The sequence below is a fragment of the Strix aluco genome, chromosome 4, assembly GCF_031877795.1.
Source record: "Strix aluco isolate bStrAlu1 chromosome 4, bStrAlu1.hap1, whole genome shotgun sequence".
NCBI classification, from domain to species: domain Eukaryota; kingdom Metazoa; phylum Chordata; class Aves; order Strigiformes; family Strigidae; genus Strix; species Strix aluco.
Genome location: NC_133934.1, coordinates 66,081,324 through 66,099,205, shown reverse-complemented (window position 1 = coordinate 66,099,205; position 17,882 = coordinate 66,081,324). Strand labels below are relative to the sequence as shown.

The 17,882-nt window shown below is 44.3% G+C and overlaps 1 protein-coding gene across 5 annotated transcripts in view; it reads left to right on the top strand.

Annotated features, from left to right (window-relative positions):
• Positions 1-17,882, top strand: part of SLC4A4 (solute carrier family 4 member 4) — a 235,811-nt gene that overhangs the window by 44,448 nt on the left and 173,481 nt on the right. The window contains exon 1 of one of the 5 annotated variants that reach the window (XM_074823380.1): positions 3,167-3,472. The exons of 1 other annotated variant lie outside the window; for it this stretch is intronic. The gene's annotated coding sequence lies outside the window, so the exon portion shown is untranslated. Of the gene's footprint in view, positions 1-3,166; positions 3,473-17,882 lie in introns of those variants that run through there. 3 more of the 5 variants (XM_074823378.1, XM_074823383.1, XM_074823381.1) reach the window with 3 other exon arrangements.

Sequence of the window (17,882 nt, the reverse complement as noted above, 5' to 3'; positions counted from 1 at the left end):
CTTTAGGAATAGCCATGATCAAGGATTGAGTCCTGAAAATATGCGTGATTGATTTTGTTGATGTAAAGAGGATTACTTGCATGCACAAGTGTGTTCAGGGTTGAGCCTGCTTTTGTAAATGATGACTTGGCACTGACCATTTGTCAACAAAGGAAAAGACACAAAAAGCCTCTCAGACAAGTACAACTGTGGTCTCTCTGCACCTACTTTTTTCTATTGAAATAGTTTTATCCTCTGAAACTCCCTGGCTTAGATGGAATTACTCCTGACTTAATCCAATGCAAATATTTTATCACTCTGTAGTCTGCACAAAACCCTGGAAATGCAGGAGCTGCCAGTTTCCATCTAGTTCAGCATCGTCTCTGACTGACAATGCTGTGGTCAGCATGAGCGGCTTCTGAGGAATCTACCAGAAATGCTGCAAGATATATTTATGGAATAACCTGTCCACGGGGAAAGTTTAACCCTACCAATTCCACTGAGCATATGCGTTTCTGTATTCTCTAATCTTTACCATCATAATTTAGGCTGTTCTTATTATCCATATACATGGCAAACACTGCCATTGACAATGATACCTTGTGCGACCTCACAGGAAAATTGTGCCCTGGACGAGAAGGCAGAAAAATAATCTCTGTATATCGGTGGACATGTAGTTGAACGTGGTATCTTGTCCTCTGCTGTTGTTGAGGCAGGCTTTTATTGCCTTGGTCATGAGTGGGAGGTTGGCTTAGCAAAGGCTGTGGGCACACCTTTTCTTCACAAAGTCTTTGTGCGCAGGGCTGAAGCCAGCGAACTTGAAAGGCAGGTTTAAACAGACAGCCAAAGACTTCCCAGACAAAACTGTTTCTTCATTGCCTGTTCTGTGAATGGAAAGTTAGCGGGCTTTAGTCCTGAGTGATGAGCTTATCTCCGTTTATTAAATCAAACAGAAAAAATATTGGGAACGATTGGCTAATTTTTAAGGGGGAATAAGCGGGCCAAAGTGTATAAGTGATGCCAAAAGGTACGTATATACAGTACATTGGACAAGTCAGCTCTAGCTGATGGTTTCTTATTTTGTCAATCACAATGACAGACAGGATTATTAGGTCATTTTACCTGGGTGTTTCTCTGTACGTAGAGCATACTTGTTTTCAAACTTGGCTGAGATAACTGCCTTGGCTCTTGATTTAAGGACTCCTGGAAATGTTTTTGGTAGGGTTTTAGAACATTAAATGTAGTGATGGTATATTTAAAGGCTGATTTAAAAGCATGCATCCTAATGTCAAAACATTTTTTAGCCAGAAAATTAAATGCAGAAGGTTTAAGATGACAGTATTTTAAGTTACAATGAATTGTGAGGAAATGGAATTGGTATGGGAGTTATGTAGATTTGTTACTAAAATAGCGAGCTAAGAGCCAGCTGCTGAGGACCATCCAAGTGCTGCTTTCACTGAGGGATATAAACACTTGGGGCGATCCTAAAACCCCCATTAGTTGTCTAAGTGGCAAGAAGCAACAGCAATCTTCTGAAGCAGCTCTTGTGTCTTTTCTTCAGGATCTTCCCAGTTCATTTATAAATAGAAATGAAGCTGAAGGTACGAACTAACTGGAATATCATTAGGGAGTTGAAGCATGAAGAGAGCAGTCCTTGATTCTGAGCCACTGCCTATGCCTTTGGAAAAGGGGAAGATGTAGAGTTATTTGGGTTAGGACTTGAGTATACAAAGCTTCTCAATTGATTTAGTGCTTTGCTTTTGTTAATACAGGGACTGTTGTTAGTTCAAATGAAATACAGCTCTAAGTGATGAAAGTCCGTGACCCATTGGAAACTCATTGATTGTTTAAGGACAGGTACTTAAGGAATTTGATTTATTAAAGGGAGCAGAGGAGTCCAAGTCCGGACCGATTCATGTGCAGACCATAGCTCTGACATCTTTCAGGAAAACATGAAAAAGCGTGTGAGAGGACAGTGGCTTAAAGACAATTACCTGTTTTCCAGGGCTGGGGAAAGCGCAAAGGTGACAGCAGCAGAAGGGAGGGGGAGAATTCAGCAGGGTGATGGCTTCTGCAGTGCTCTCACTCCAGTCTGCAAGTGCTGTGGTTGCTGCTGCTGCTGCTTTTTTGCCTGTCCATTGGATTTGCGTATTATTCCCTAATACAGAATTTGGACGGGTGGCAGAAGTGGAGCTTGGTAGCTGAGGAGTAGCCGAAGAGGCAGTTGCTGTGTGGTAACCCTAAACTCTGCCGAAGAAGTGGAGTTTTTCCTCTGCAGAACTACAATAGTCTCCTTTGTTCCCCTGAGCGTCCATGTCCTTTCCGCTGATGGATTGCTGTTCTGCCATGTTACTTGTGAGCCATTTGCAGAGCTCTGTTGTTTAAAAATATTTTACGGATCTCGTCACCTTGGCCTGGACAGGAAAGCTGAGCACAAGAGCCGCAGCTTACTGAACAAGATTTGGGATGCTGGCGTTAGTACTCTCTTCCACCACCAGCCTGGAACAAACTTTTTGAAGGGTAATTAGTGTCAATAGAAGTGTGTGTGTGTGTTGAGAGAGGAGGGGGGACAAAGACTACAGCTGTGGGCAGCAAAGAGTGGCTGGTGCTAGGTGAGCCTTGTCACGCTGGAAGAGAGGAGCACCGTGTAAGAAATTATTTCCTTGCAAGGTTATAACGACCTGACGGACTGATGTTCGGGGGACCTGCTCCTCTTTCCCCGCTGTGACATCCCTTTGTCACAGGCTACAGCCTCCACCACCGGGATCTGTGGGGTGGCAGCTTGGTCCCTCCTGGGCAGCGGGGGGCCGGGGCCCGGGCCCTTGGCAAGCGGCGGTTGGAGGGGTAGCTATAAAAAGCCAGCCGCCAAGTGCAGAACTGACGGAAAAAGTGACGTGAGGCGGCTTTCGGGGAGCATTGTGCGGGCAGGGAGCGGGGGGGCGTGTGAGGTTCCAGCGGGGCCAGCTCGCCGCTTCGCCCCGCGGCCGCCCCAGGGAGCACCTGCCCCGGCGGGGGCTCGGGGCGGGGAAGGCGGGCGAGCGCTCAGCGCCGGCAGCCCCGGTCCCCTCAAGACTCCTCCTCCGGCCTCCCCCGCCGCGGGGCCCCGTGACGCCGAGCGGCGGCCGAGCGACCGGGGAGGGGAGCGGGGGCTGGGATGGGACGGGATGGGAGCGGGCGAGGGGACGTCCGAGCCTGCGGCTGGCTTTAAATGCGGGGCCGGGGCGGGCGCCGCCAGCACAGCCGCTCCGCCTCGCCGCTCGGCCCCGCCGCCGCCGGCGCTCCGCTCCCCGGGCCCGCCGGCTCCCTCAGCCCGGGCCGACAGCGGGTAGCGAGGCGGGTGCGTGTGCGCCGGCAGACCGACGGACAGGTAGAGACGGGCGGCCATGCCCCGCACCGCCTGCTGAAGCCGCCCCGCCGCCGCCCTCGCCCTCAGCCCGCTGAGGCCCCCGCCCGCCGCCAAGCTGGAGGAGCGCCGCAAGCCCGAGCCCCGGAGGTGAGCGCGGCCGCGGGGCCGGGGGAGGGGGGGCACGGGGGGCTCGGCGGGGGCTGGGTGCACCTGCCCGGCCGCCCGCCTCCCTCTCTCCCGCTGAGCCGGTGCCTCCGGCTGCTTCCCGGCCCTCCCGGCGGGCAGCCCGGCCGGGGCTGGGCGTGCGGGAACCGGCGGCCCCCGGAGCCTTGTCGCCGCCCGGCTGAGGGGAGAGTCGCGGTCCGCCGTGGCGTGGGCCCGCGGAGGTGGAAGTACCCACAGCTCTCGCAGCCGCGGAGATTCCCGCTCCCCGGGGGTTTGTCTCTAGAGGTGCTTTTGTCCAGCCCTTCTTAGTTGGTGGTAACTTTTTCCCGGTGTTTTAAAACTTTTTGTTATGCTTTCAAGTTATCTTCACCTCAGTAAGTTGTCAGCAGTAGCTGGTTCAAGGAAATCCCATTTCCTCTCAAGTTTTCAGTGTTCCACCTAGTCTGTGGCTGTATGGGGATATTTTCTTCGCTGAGACAAGCTCCTTGCTGCTTGTTTTCCCTTCAGTGAGCTTCCTGCTAACCACTGCAGTCCAGAGCTGCTCTGCTCGAGAGCAAACATGGAATTGAGGATTTAATCATCCTTTTGTTCACATACCTTTGGGTTTTTTGTTGTTGTTTTGGTTTTTTTTTTTAACATTATAGGATTTCCCCTTTGTTAGGAGTGCATCCTTTTCATATTTGCATTCAGGAGGAGCTGGTGCATAGAGCTTCCTGGTATTGCACGATGTGGGAAAAAGAGCCAGGCTCTGTGCTCCGAGGAGAGCGTGGCTCTGTTCAATCCTCCCACAGAGCTGTGCCTGCAAGTAAACTCAAGTTCATGAATAACAGCAAGGTTGGGTCCTAGGGCGCATCCAAACAGCAACAGCTCCGTCACAGAACTGCTCCACGACCTGCTCGAGTGAATCCAGAGGAGACCACAAAGATGATTGGGGGCTGGAGCACCTCCCTTATGAGGACAGGCTGAGAGAGTTGGGGTTGTTCAGCCTGGACAAGAGAAGGCTCTGGGGAGACCTTATAGCGGCCTTCCAGTACTTAAAGGGGGCCTGCAGGAAAGATGGGGAGGGGCTTCTTATCAGGGGGTGTAGGGGTAGGATGAGGGGTAACGGTTCTAAACTAAAAGAGGGTAGATTTAGATTAGATATTGGGAAGAAATTCTTGACTGTAAGGGTGGTGAGACACTGGCACAGGTTGCCCAGAGAAGCTGTGGCTGCCCCCTCCCTGGCAGTGTTCCAGGCCAGGTTGGACGGGGCTTTGAGCAACCTGGTTTAGTGCAAGGTGTCCCTGCCCATGGCAGGAGAGTTGCAGCTAGATGATCTTAAATCTTGTGACCCAAACCATACTGTGATGGATACTTGCTCTCTTTCGTTTCAGGGAGGTACAATTTACTGTACGACTAAATGTGACTTTGTGCTTAGGCTGCTGGCTACTTAGTGGGTTTACTGTTTTGGTTATTCCTGAAATGTACGTATTTTCCATTAAAAAAAAAAAAAAAGGAAGAAACTTGGCTGGCTGGATTTAACAAAATCTGCAGAGTTGCATATTGTGTGTGGGAATAGAATTTGCTACTTAACTAACTGCTAATGTGATAGTCTTCGGGAATATGGATGGTTCTTTTTTTGGTTGATAATCAAAAGGAAATTGTGCATTAAGAGCAAGATACAGAGACACCCCCCACCCCCCCAACCAAAAAAAACCCCTAACACTTAAGGCTCCCAAACCCCAACAACTATTTCACTTAATTTTGTTGTAATAGTTTCCAATCACATGCAGAATGATTAATTAAATGGAGTTGTTTGTGTGTGTGCTTCTTCACATGCTTGCATGTATGTGAACTGATTTGTCACAGTCTGTGTCCTTCCTTCTCTTGCCTGCCATTCAGTGCTGAAGCATGTGCTTAAAGACCTTTCCTAGTGACTTCCGTCATGTCAGAAGATCGTAGAGTTCAGTTTTGCAAGGCTTTATTTCAGCCAGTGTCTTCAGTTCCCAGTAACTTCACCTGCCTGTGAGTGTCAGTATGATCTGAAGGGTGCATGTTAGTACAGTCTGCAGTGATGCTTTTTCTGTGATTCCCCGCCCCCCCCCCCCCCCCCCCCCCCCGATGCAAATGTGAAGTAAAACCCAGACTTTTAAGTTTCAAATAAAATACCATGGGAAGGATTTGCTTGTAACTTATCCTTCACTCCTGCAGGGTGTGAAATTTCACATTTGTAAAAGCAGGGGCTGGACTTTAAGGAAGAGGCTACTCTAAGCTGCACTTCCAAGATTTCAAGGGGCTGGCAACTGTAGGGGAATGACCAATAGCCTGAGAGGAACTGGCAGTGTGGTGTGTTGCTGCTGTCCAGAGTTGAGAGTGGGGTGAGAAGGAATTATACTTTGGCTTTTTTTCTTTTTTTCAGCTGGGATGAGGAGGGATGAAGTTTTCATTTGTGTGCACAGGGCATTCCTAGTGAGTTAACACCCTGTACGCAGCCATTCAGCTCCCTGCGAGGTCCAGCAGGTTTTTCTGTAGCTCATAACTGTCAAGATTTTTCCTTTAAACTTCCACATTACAATTTTAAATCTTGAAACTTCTCTGCAGTCAGAAAACATCCTCATGTACCGGTGTTGTACTGTGGTATTCCTCATGGTAGATTTTTAAAAGGAGTTCTGTAGAGGAGCTTTCAAAATGCGCTTTCACAGTCCTGCTGTGGGTGCAGGGCAAATGGTTCGGTCACTGATGTCTTACCTTGATAAGAAAAGATTCAATTTGTGCACAAAGTGCAGTTCAAAGAAGAACATTGCCATGAGAAAGGAAAATCTGCAACTCCTTGTTCTCTGATCCATCTACTTATTGGAGAGGATGCCTTGCTCCCGTACACAAGTGTACTTCTAGCAGTGCTGGAGAAGCTGTTTGTGTTTCTGTCTGAAAGATTTTTTAACTGCACCACCAGCTTGAAGATCCATAATAAATAACAAGCTGGAAGGTGTTCTGGGCAAGGTTGTGAATGGAAATTACTGTGTGAGAAAGTAAAGAGAATACTTCTATTTATTTTTCTGCTTAAGTCTGCAAACAGCTGTTTTCAGGTAGCAGTTCTTAGAGTTGGAGATGCTGTCCTGATGGAGAGAAGGAATTGCAAAGGCAAGGTGTTGCCTTGATTGAGCAAATATATACTGGATGAAATAGCTGCTTTGGGAAGGTGTATGCATGAAAACGCTTATTCCTGTGGGTACAGAAAGTAATGCTCCTGTGTGCCTATGTGCTGGTCTGTTAGTGTGGATTTGCTAGTCTTCTGATTTTTATTTTTTTAATTTAGTTTTTTTATAATTTTATGCTATTACATTGTTATATGTGTCCCTATCAAAAACAGCATAGCTTTTACTGGTTTGCGCTGGAATTCCTTCTTATGGATTGGGAGCACCAGAGGACTTTAGGCTGGGTTTAAGGATACCTTGTTAAAAACGGTGTTAACAGCATGCTAACTCTGGTGCTGTGGCATTGGGTCGTTTCCTCTGCGGTGCTGGTAAAAATGACTTCACTGCCTCAGTGAGATAGCATCCTTGTCAGGCTCCAGTGACCTGCCTTTCACGTATTTTCTTTGTGCATTAGATATAGAATTTGAACTCTTGCTTTGAGGAAATTAAAAGGGTTGTGATAACTACTATCAGGTTTTCTCGTTCAAAGTCAATTAGCTGCTTCCGGCTTCAAATCCATTTAGAAGGCTCAAAAGGGAGTGCTCTTTGAAAATCCAGTAATAGCAGTTTACGGTTAATACTGATAAAGGAGTGTGTCTCTGTGTTATTGTGCTGCTTCTGGTGGAAGGAAAGCTTCTCTTTTGTGCTCCCTCTAAATAACAGAACTTGAATGGAGAGGCAGAGGTCTTTTTCTTAACTACGTTTCACTGTGTGGCTTGACAACACAGCAATAAAATTATCAAGGTTGCGGTGAAGTCCTACAACCATTCAAAGCAATGCTTCTGCCCCCCTGTCCTTGAACTTTTGAGTTACCGTAGCATCTTGTTTCTACTGAGTTTGCTCAGAGTTGTATGCAGTTTGTGGCAGGAATGCTTTTTATTGGTGTTGGACAGTGCTGAAGACAATTAGGGCACCCATAATTGGGTGATAAAACAGTGTGTGGCATAAGTAAAAAGCTACAGAACTTTTAAAATACTTGGTTAAACCTGTTGGAGTGCTTGCTCTCCAGTAGATCTCTACCATCGTCTCTCTAGACCTTGATGACTCAATATCGAATAGTGGCTTCAAGGAGTGGCTGTAGTTGTCCAGTAAAAGCTTGCATGGAGATGGAGCTCAAAGATACTATGATGGGGAGTTAACTGTTAAGCCTTGAAAATTAGTGCGTGATGTTAGTTCTGATGAAAATAACTCCTATGAAATAAAAGCATTGAGTACAGGACTGTGCACAAGCCTTCCGGGGTCTAGGAGGATGCAAGCTACCCATTGGGTTGGGTTTTGCTAAACTGAGTGTCTGCACAGTGACCTCCTGAGCTGGGAAGCCCCACTGTATCATTTGTTTTTCAATTGCCTAATTGCATTAACTGAAGAGATAGAAATGTCTTTGAATTACTCTCCTGCAATTACTAGTTTTTCACATAAGGAACTTTTGAAGTTGCCACAAGGACTGTCAGTGGGGAGAATTTGCATGAGTTTCATGGGAGAAAAAGCAGAAAATCAGAGAAACCTACATCTCAGTTCTTGGCATCCAGTTCTGTTTGTTTTGGAATTGTGTATTTCTGTCCAAATTTACAGCCGTGTAAGCAAAAGGAGAGCAGGACTCATAGCATGCAATAGGGGACCGTGATCCATACTGTTTGTGTATGACTGATCCTTCTGAGCACATTGGAGGAAATCGCAAATGGCGCTATTTTTAACAGATTTTCTCATCAGAAAAGTCAGAAGAGATGATTTGGCTTCACCAAAATCGGAATCCTTTCAATTTGTGGCTCAAATGAACTTTCAGCATCTGAATTCCAGAAATGTGTGCTGTTAGCAGAGCTAATTCTGCTGCAAAGTAAAACAAAGACTGAAGGGGGATTTTTTTTTTTTTTAATGTGTGTGAATTATTTATATATATACACCTGTGTGTGAAGAGAGAGAGAATATGGCTAATCTATGTACTTACTACTCCTAAGGAAATCCTTTGGGAGGGGGAATCTTCCAAGTCACAGCATTTTGAATCCTAGCTTTATTATATAACTACATTTACAGGGCAACAGAGTCATATTTCTATTTTGCTACTATATAACATGTGCTTGCTAAATGGTTTGTATTAAGTCTGACTTGAAATAAGCCTTAATTGTCCTTCCATAAGTACTGATCCATACCTCTCACATCTCAGGGTGAGTCTTGAAAAATTGGACTTGGTGGTGGTGGGAATCATTTGAATGGCTTCTTTTAAGACGGAGGATTACTAAAATCACTTTATTCTGTTATTAATGCTAATTATAAAAATTGCTTCATTCAATTCTAATGTTACCATAATAAATGAAAATATTTAAAAATATTCTGAAATATAAAATGTTGGCTTGATGAACAAACTTGTAAACAAACTACTCCTGCAAGGTATGGTCTGTATGAATATTTTGTCTGGGTTTCTTCAAGGAGAAAAGCTTGGATCCGGCCAGAGACTGAAACAAATTGCGTTTCTTTATAAATTGGAGCAGGTTTGTCTGTGTTGCTCCTTTTTAGACATATTTCAGGGACTGCTTTTTCAGATTACTTGGTTATTATTTTCATTTCCATTGCCTACAGATTTCTTTGCTATATTTTTTTTTGAGGGTGGTTTTGAACTTTTGTTTTTTCATCTGAGTGTTTCTCCCGCTAGATCTGGAACTTGGATATTTCCGTGATCTGCCCAGCTATGGACACAAATAACTGTGGGTGCAAAACTGCACTCAGAATTATGGGGGGCCATGGTGGGAATGGTACCTTTTTTTTTAACCTGTGAAAGGTGACTGCTGCTAATCTGTGGAATTAATGAAACAGGCTAAAATTTTATGTGATTGTTCCCCAGTGGAGATTTAATTCTGCTTTCTTTTACAAGTTATCACAATGAGCTGGTATTATGCAAGAAATCCTAGTGGGTTTGCAGGTGCAAGAAATTTTTCACTTTTTTCACTTAAAATTGACTTCTGTGATATATTTTATCTTTTTGTGCTGCTGTTTTCTGAGCAAAACATGCGAACTTTTTCATTTTGATGACTATATGGATGTGTAATCTTAAGTCAGAGATGACAACTGGAGTCTTGAGTGTCAAGTGATCATCTTTACTAAAATGTTCATGTTTTGTCTATTTTGTGTAGTAGGTGCAGAAACAGAACTTGCCTATCTTTTTCAATGGTGTGTGCAACTTGAAGATTATTTTCACCTTAAGTTTTTTTTAAAGTTTTTACTTAATTTTCATCGCCTCTTGAAGGCTTACTGAGTCTCTAATGTCAACTCTTAACCTTGAACAGAAGGTTGCAAAAGTTAACTGCTTTCATTGTACCCGTGACTATTTAACGCTTCAGACACATTGTCAACCCTTATACATAAGCGTAAAGATCTTTCATCAAGGTTGCTAAATATGAGAAGACTCTGTGCTTAGAATGAGGTTGGGAAAGAGTTGCTTGGTCGCTCAAGGAAAAGTAGCATTTGAGCATTTTAAGCCTACTTTGTTGCACTGGAATTGAATGAAAGTGTACATCTTGTATATGGGAACTGTGCACGCAAATTTTGCTTAGGTCTCATAGTTGGCAAATTTGGTGATCATGAAGGGGATTTTGCCCCAATTCTTACTGTATTTGAGTAGACTGATACCACTTCCACGTCTGACAGCTCCTGCATTCAGCGGACAAACAGCACAGTTAAAGAACAGTAGCCCTGTTCAGCAGACCAGCCTGTGTCTTTCTAGGCAGAAACAATAATGGCAATGAAAAAATAGATGGGTACTTTGTTCTCTTCTGTCCCCAAAGAAGCTTCGTTCCAAAGCCTTAATGGCACAACAATACAGTGTGTAGTGCCCTGGGCGTAGTTCCACATAAATTGTTTAACATCTCATGATCTATTAGGCTGGGGTTTGTGAGTAACAACTGAGTTTGAGGAGCATTGTCCCGGGCAAAGTATGAATGTGACGTTCAACGGAAGCAGTGCCAGATGCCTTTGTAATCCTGATGATAGGTAAGCTCAAAAAGGCACTGAGGTGAATGGGGTTTCAGTGCAGTGAGCATCTGTATTGGTGCATAGGGAAAGCTTGGAAATCCAGAGCTGTGCTGTCGGAGTGCAACAGCATGGGTTACATTGCTGCTGACGGTATGGTGGGCTCCTATTCTGGTACCTTTCTTACAGTTCATGGGATGTTCGCTTTTGTGGGGCTGTTGCCTTAATCCTGCAAAGCACTTGAGCGCAGGTGACTTCTGGCCTTGAAGCAATTCAACCGATTGACCTTTAAGGCCATGCCGAAGCGCTGTGCTGGGCTGAGTCCTGTGTGAGTACGGTACAAACAGGAGAAACGCATGGTGAGATAGTACAGTGACTGGAGAGAACTGATGGAGCGGGGCTGGAGGGCTGTAGGAACAAAGTCTAGATTGCAGCGGTAAGCTGCCTGCAGGGTGGGGTTGGAAATCAATTGAAGACCAGTGCAAAGTCTTCAGTGCATCTTTGATAGGGACTTGAAGGGTGCTGTTAGAGAAAAGTTGTAGAATAAAATATTTATTTAGGAAAGAATATTTTAGTTGGAAGGGACCTATAACAATCATCTAGTCCAACTGCCTAGGTTGTGTTTTCACTCACAGTTCACCTGTAGCCCTGTCAGATGACATCACTAGTTTTGTTGAAAAAACATCTTGAATAGACAGCTGTTGTTAGCAGAGTGTTAACTTTAAATGCTTTCCATTTCAGAGTGAGTTTGTCTCCAGTGTATTACTGACACATACATCGCCAAAATGTGCTTGGAAAGAAAAGATTATTCTCGCTTAAGAGCAAAAAGTACTCTTGCGGGAATGTGATATATGCAGAGATTTTCCCAGAACTATGTATATACTTCTCACTCAGGATAAAATAGTATTCGACGTTTTCTACCTTTTTTTTTTTAAATGGTAAACGATCAGTTTATATATTGAAAAGCCGCAGTTGGGTTTTAGAAGGAAAGGCAGTGTGTCTTCCCCAGCGTTTGCCTTCCATGTCAACCAAGCTTAGAGAATGCCTTCCGTGGCCTTCAGCGAATGGTGTATGTTACACTTAACCATGCCTAGGGAATTGGATTTTGACACCTTATTGGGGTAAATCAGAGTCCTGAATATGATCTCTCATGTCAGACAAAAGAAGTGTTTTGGGTTAGCTTAGTAGACGAAAAGATGAGTATGTGTCTTTTTTATGTTTTGAATTTGAAAAAGGCTTCCTTCGATTAGGGCATTAATCTGCCTGATGCTTTGCTCTGGTTAATGTAGATAGCTTGTGTAACTATAAAAAGAACTAAAATAAAGTTTTGTGAAACATTTAAACTGAAAATAGAACCATTCAAAAAGATAGAGTGCTGTCTTAAATAGTGTGTACGTGGATGAACATCTAAGAACCAACTGAAGAAAATTTAGCTAAGCCTTGAATGCAAAATGAAGGCTGAGTACCCGATGAAGTTCAGTAGATGACTCGTGTCACTTGGTCACGTGACTGAGAGCAATAGTCTGAGTGGGCTGCTGCAGGGATCTGTACTACCTGAAGCTGTCTTGTCCCTGGCCATGTGGCTATTGTGCTTGAAGCACGGTTCTGCCAGGAGGCTCTAGTGTGTGAAGCCCGGTGGCTCAGAGCTCCCCTGGCTCAAAGCCTTGTGGTTTGCCCAGGGCGCGCCTGTGCGCCTGCTGAGACGGCCTTGCGATTCCTGCTGCTGCACTGGAGAGTACTAGCATGAATGTGGGATCTTGCTAGCGTCCAGTGGCGAGAAGGAAAAGTTGGGTCTGCTGGGCTTTGTGGTGGGCCGTGAATTTTCCACCTTAGCAGTGCTCTGAAGCTAAGCCTGGGAGCCTGCTAGCATGGAAAGAATGTGAGCAAGTCTGGGCTTGAGCGTAGGCTTGGGCCCGTGCTTCACTGACAATGTAGGCAAGCCCAGGCACCCTTCCTTGACTATTGTGGGCACTGAACTGCAACCATGATGCTCTGACTGCTCAGTTTCATGGCTTATTCCTATTTACAGTATAAATTAATGGAGTGGGCATGTAACTGTGATCATCATACTATAACATGGGATGGACGCTCTGGACCTGTGAATAAAACAGTGAAACAGCAGGAATTGCTGCAAAAGAAAAACCTCCACATTTCATAAGTTTGGATCACCCACCTCTTCCCTTTGCCAAAAATGCAATGTATAATTTTTGTTGAAATGGAATACACAAAACAACTCTGTGGAAGCCCCGACTGTATCTTACAGTGTCAGAAACCTCTCCAGACGCTGAATAAAGGGAGATCATGTCTTCTGCTTTTAAAATAATTACTCGAATTAAAGATCAAGCTAGAAGAGCCCAGAGCCAGTGCAGTTCACTGAACATTAGGTATACAACTTAATTTATTAAAAAGCATTGCAAAACCAACTTAAGCTCATTGTGCTCAAAATATATCTCCCGGCAAGTAACCTGAATGTCCTCTGAGCCTTCAGCAGTGGAGAAATGAGGGAGTGCATAGAGATTTCTGTGAATTCTAAAAGGTTCTGTAATTACTCTTCTATAAATGAAGCCATGTTTATTGAACCTGTTTCTGCCTTTTTAATTCCAAATGATGGATAAGACACCATTGTGTTAATTATACCTGGTACAATAATGCCTTGGATTACAGACAGCTGAGTATTTTCCTGGGGAGGCTTGACATGTAACTGAGTGAAGGTACCTAGTGTTTTTCATGAAGAGGTCAGTATGCTTCTGGGTATGACCCTTAATTTGAAATTCTCATTAATGTCTGTGAAGTCTTGAACTGTGGTATCAGCTCAACTTTTCTGGCTCTGTTCCCAGACCAGTCATTCCACTTAGCAATAAAAAATGCAAGATAATGGGTGCAGATAACTGGGATTTAATATTGCCGTTGACTATTTTCCTTTTACCTTTAAACAGCCATCTGCAGTTAGGTGCTGGGCATAAAGCTGGTCGTTGTTAACAGGTGTCTCCAAGAAATGTATGATTACATGAAGATTTACAAGCTGGGTTCAGTAATAGCCTGTATTTAAGAAAGTGCCTGCAGCTGATGGTTAAGATGTGTGTGACTCGGCAGGAGTACCTTTTATCTCTTTTGCTTAATGAGGCCCTTATCACCAAAAGGACAAAAGGCAGCTTCATATCCAAACTCCTGTTGAAAATTAGCTGGAGTTGGCCACCGTTGTACCCTCTTCCGGAACGGAGATTTCTAGTTAAAGGTGACTGGTGAAATTTGCAGGCACCAAGTTGTGTAAGTACAGTACCCAGGAATACTGGTTGGAAGGATGTCTGTTGAGGATGAATAGGAACAGCTATGGAGAGGCCAGGTGGTGACTCAGTTGAGCAAGTTTATGCTCAATGGGTGCTGACCACATGTGTTGCCTTGCATTGCTCTCTCCATCACCAGACATGTTGGCTTGCTTTGTGGCCACACCTGATAGGCTAAACTGCAGAACTTAATTTCGTCTTTTATTTATTATTATTATTTTTTTAAAAATCAGTAGGTCAGTAAAACGTTTCCTTGGCCCTGACAGCCTAAAAAGGAGTGTTAAAAGTTGCTTTATCCTGTTGTGCTTTTATGAATATATATTAACAAAGCAAAATACCTGTTGCGAGCCTATTATAGAAAGTTATTTTTCTGAGGTTACTTCCCAAAGAATGGCTGCCTCCAGTTTTTTAGGCAGATGCACATGAAAAAGAGGATGAAAGCAGCAGTGGGTGATTAACATGAGTAAATAAGCCTGGTCCAATGTGCTTGTGTATCAGACCTTAGCGCGCAGTTCCTGGCCCATTACTTTCCTAACTTGACTGCCATGGGCACCACACACTAATTCTCATGCTCATGTGCAACCCACACATTGTTTTGTTGTAGGCTGTATATCATGTGTAGTGTGTTAACATTAACTGTGGCTCTTGGAGGTGCTTTTGAGTTTATAGTTCATAAAGCAGAAGCAGGAACTCTTATTTTACAGACCAGGAAGAAGAAGAAAGAGAATGAAGGAACTATAAAATATTTTTTTATAGATCTTGTTTGTGTTAAAATGCCATGGCTTGAAACCCTCACTGATACAGGAACCTGGGAAATCTCTCCTTTCCAAAGAGAACGATTTAGGGACGTCAGGGAAGTTCATGTTTATGGACTGATGCTCATGTTATTGGAGTCAGAAGGAGCCAGCTACTGATACAGGGAGAGGAACTCATTCTGGTGACAAACTTGCTTGAGTGGCTGTAAAAGTGCTATAGGAGTCTGAGTAACATGAGTAACCTTCCTTTGGTAAATTGGTCTTAATTTTTTAGACAGTCTCTATCCAGAAGAAAGATTTTTTTCAAAGTCCATTCCTAGAGTGGATGAGGTTTTCCAGACATTGTCCAAAAGAAATACCTATGCTAAAGTCCTATTTTCTCATCCAGAAATCTGCTTGGTCTTCTGGAGAAGCTCTTTAGTCATTACACTAGTTTTTAGGGTACTTTGGAGGACCCAGCACCTGCTGCAACAGCACTGTTTATCAGCATCACTCTGCTCCTACCAGTTTTTTGCCCACAAGTTGTTCTTCCATGGCAATGGGTCAATAGAAAGGAGTTCATAAGAAGTAGCTATGAACACTTTCTGGCAAGAAACTACTTCTCAGCTCTTGGGTTATTGTTTTGTTCTCAGTCTTGTTTTAGGCTGATATGAGTAAGTCTATTTTGGGCTGCCCTTAAATGGATGTCATCTAGAGGACAGTCTTGTTAAAACTTGGGAGTTGCCTGCTCAGCAGTTCAGTTATGCGTTCTTGGCTGTGGTTGGAGGATACAGTAAATCCAGCTTTAGGGCACTTAGAACCAAATTAAGAACATGACTCTCCCATGAAGCAAAATGCCAATCCAGTAGCAAACTCATTTTGCTGGTAAAGTGAGTTTAACATTTCTAAATGGATCGACTTTATGCAGGATCATGTGTTGTCTGCTTATACCACTCTGCTTTTATGCTGTGTCATGTTCCTCCTGTTTAAGTTGGTGTCCTGGTGGCTAAAGAGCCCGTATCACTTTGTTCGCTGACTAATGCAGCAAAAACGCAATCATGTGCCCCTGCCTGGTCTGGGCCAAACTCTTACTAATGGCTAATTGCTAGTCTGCAGGTCCGAGTTTAAAGATCACGGGCTTGGTCTGCTCTTCACTGGCATCACGCTTCGAAGTCAAGGTGGTAGGTAGGTCACTGCAGTGCATTACTCTCATCACTCTATCAGCTGAATACGTGGAAGAGCAAGGGGCGTCCGAAGGTAGTGCTTTGCTCCGCACCCTGATGACCTGCTCGCTATTGCCCACCCCAGGGAGTTTTACTGAGAAGTGTACAAAATCTCCATGTGCTTTCTTCTCAGGTGCTGTCAAGAGAGGGAATGTGTAGATGAACTCTCTTGTGTGGCTAGTAGACATGGAAGTGAGGTTCCCCCGGACTATCTTTGATCCCAATGGCCGTTGGTACTCCATGACAGCTGTTTCCTTTGTCTGATAATATTGGCAAAACCATATACAAACCTGCCCCTCTGATATCACGACATGAAATTTTGAGTAGCAGAAAAGTTTCCCTGCATGTGGCTATAAGTCTGGTTAATGACAGCCAGGGATCAAACATACGTGGTGTTGTCCCAACAGCCTGATCATAGCCCTTAGAAGGCACCGCAGACTGCTCTCCTTGAACAGGATTGCGAGTCTGCTGTGACAGTGCAGAAAGGAATCATCACTTGCAGTCACATTTTTGCTGAATGATCGTTGTGGGTGTCATTCGTAAGGAACCTGCATCCTTTGGCTTCTGGGGCTTGTGCTGGTATAATAGGTATTTTGCTAAGCACTTCGCGCTCTTGAGAGAGAGAACTGCTCCCTGGTTTCATGGTGCTGGGGCCTGTGACTGTCTTCTGTTGTTCTGACTGGAGCTTAAATTGGCGGAAGTGATGAAGTTCTGCTTTATTTCAGTTTATTCTCACATAGCTTTAAAATAACTTGGTTTTGCATTTTTTTTCCCTCTCTTCTCTCTGGAAATGTTGTTTCTTCATCTTCAGTAAACTTGCACTGGTTTGTATTTTTGTGTTTTAGTTTTTATTTGTTGTTGGGTTTGGTGGGTTTCCCCTATCAGTGCAGCAGAAAGGGTGTTTAGTTGAAAATTGGCTGTTTGCATTTCTAGTTATCAGGTCTGCATTATTTTTGATTGACTATTATTAAATTAGCATTTTATGCATGCACTGGGAGTGGTGCCCGTGTCCTTCCTGAGAAGAGATTTTGTCTCATCTCTCCTGAGAACAGTCTCTATAAAGTCTTCAGGACAAGCAGTTGTCACTCAAGTGAGGATGAAGTTAGCTTGGAGCCCTTGAATCTCTGAAAGCCCACTGGTTTTCTTGCTTGTCCGATACTTTTGGAAAAGTTGTCTTTTCTCTGCTGGGATTATGTGTGTATGCTGACATTTGGATTGGGTGACTTTGCCTCTTTTGTTTTAGCTTTACAGCTGCGTGCTCTGATCACACTCCTTTTGATGTGATCTCAAATGGTATCACATCCCTTCTTAATTTTGAGTAACTTGTCTAATTTGTAGTAATTACTTCATCTTACTGGGACTTTCATCTAGTAACCAGGTAAAGTTTGCAGAGATTGATTTTTATTACTTTTTTTCCTTTTTTTCTCTCTCCCCCAGTCTCCCCAAGGCCTCTACTATTTAGAAATCAAATAAAACCCTTGACATACTCATGGTTTTCTGTCATGGACTTTCTCCAGGCCTCAGTCTATAGCTGGACAGCACACATCGTAGCTGCGTGAGGGTTTTGGTGATAAACACACTTCAGGAAGGTCCTGCTAGTTTAATGCTGTTCTGTGCTGCTCAGTTGTGCCACATGGGCTGTGCGTGAGGTTGAGTGTTGAAGCAGATTACTGAAATCGTCCCTGTTAAAAATATCCTTTATGCTGGATTATGTTTTTGAAACCAGCATATCGTGAAACCGCTTATCACTTCAGAATGCCGAGAATTGGATCAGAAATGCTGTGACTGCACTCTGTGAAGTGCTGAAAGTGCATTAGCTCCCTTGGCTGCTTCACATATGTCCAAAATGTTTTATACAACCAGGCTTTCTGTCTCTGCCAGTTGAGCTCTGTGCTGGGTCAGGTATTGTCTGTCCTCCTCCCAGCAGAAAGGATAGAGCCGGCATACGTTCTGTGCTGCATGCTTGGCTGGGGCCTGGCCTGGCTCAGGCCCCATCTTAATGTCGGTGGTCTGGAGTG